This window comes from Aptenodytes forsteri, unplaced genomic scaffold (genome assembly GCF_000699145.1).
Source record: "Aptenodytes forsteri isolate BGI_AS27 unplaced genomic scaffold, ASM69914v1 Scaffold409, whole genome shotgun sequence".
NCBI lineage: Eukaryota > Metazoa > Chordata > Aves > Sphenisciformes > Spheniscidae > Aptenodytes > Aptenodytes forsteri.
In genome coordinates, this window is record NW_008796191.1 from 42,885 (window position 1) to 43,170 (window position 286).

The following is a 286-nucleotide window of genomic DNA, read 5'->3' on the forward strand; positions in this document are numbered from 1 at the left end:
CAGGCCGTCCGAGGGCCCCCGGCACCCCCCCGGCCCTGGGCACAATGCAGCGGTTTGGGTTTTCATCTCCCTGCTCCCCTTTCATCTCCTCTCCCCGTTTCATGTCTCCACTTTCTTCTCCCTCCAAGCGCTGTGCATGCTGATGAGGCTCACGCCGGCGCCCACCCTTGCCGCTCGCCGGCTGCTAATTAGGCTGTAACGGATGCACCGGGCCAGGGGCTCGCGGCTTTCCCCTGCCCCCGTCCCTGTCCCTGCACCCGCCAGCCCGGCCGCTCCTGCCGCGGCA